Genomic DNA, 1,165 nt, shown 5'->3' with positions numbered 1-1,165 from the left:
TGGGGAAATGATGTATGAACAATAAAAAGAAACCAATTATAAATAGAAATTATAGTGGTAAAATTATCACGGTAAGATAAAAAAAATACTAGAAGTGTTCAATAACAATTTGAGCATCCAGAAGAGAGACTTACAAAACCTGATGCTCAGAACATTGAAATTATCCTATCTGAAGAACAAATAGAAAAACAAAGAATAAAGAAAAATGAACAGAGCCTGCATACCATCAAGTAGACCAAAATATGCATTGTGGGACTCTCAAAGGTGCAGAGAGAGAAAGAAAGAGGCTGCGAAAATATTTCAAAGAATATTTGCCCAAAACTACTTAAATGTAGTGGGAATCACAGGAGAACCTAAAAACCATGAATCTCAAGCATGATAATAAATTCAAAGGGTGTGAACACCACAGCCAAATTGGTGAAAAACTCAAGGAAGAGGTCGACTTTTGGAAGTATCAAAAACTCCAAGCTAAGCTCACTGCCAGAGTCAATGCCAACGGACAGCAACCTTATAGGACGGGGTAGACCTGCCCTTGTCAGTTTCTGAGTCTGTCACTCTTTACAAGAGTAGAAAGCCCATCATTCTCCCGAACAGAAGCCGGTGGTTTCGAACTACTTACCTTGCAGTTTGCAGCCCGACAAATAACCATTACATCACCAGCGCTCCATTGACAGTATCAAAGAGAGGTTCAAAAGAGCCTCAGAATGAACAGCTGGAGTTTTATCAGAAACGACTGGGACCAAAGGTAGCCACTCACTGTCACTTAGTTGATTCCAACTCATAGTGACCCTTTAGGACAGGGTAGAACTGCCTCTTGGAGTTTCCGAGACTATTTATGAAAAGTAGAAAGCCTCATCTGTTTCCCACAGTGCGGCTGGTGTTTTCAAACTGCTGACCTGGGGTCAGCAACCCCAGGCTACAAGGGTTCTACTTACCCTTATGCAATCTCTTCTGCTTTGACTCTAGAAAACTCATTAAAATGGAACCCCACTTTGAGTTCTTGGCATAAAAGCACTCAGTGAACCCACTCTAGTTCCTTGAGCTGACTGAGCCATACATCTGCCCCATCAGTGAGACTTAACTGTATCCTTCCGTCACTTAGAAATCAGAGTAACGAGATAGCACGTAAGTATTGGTAATGTGTGGTTCGCGTGATCAGAGTTTT

This window comes from Tenrec ecaudatus, chromosome 4 (genome assembly GCF_050624435.1).
Source record: "Tenrec ecaudatus isolate mTenEca1 chromosome 4, mTenEca1.hap1, whole genome shotgun sequence".
Lineage (NCBI taxonomy): Eukaryota > Metazoa > Chordata > Mammalia > Afrosoricida > Tenrecidae > Tenrec > Tenrec ecaudatus.
Note: the sequence above shows the minus strand (reverse complement) of the source record.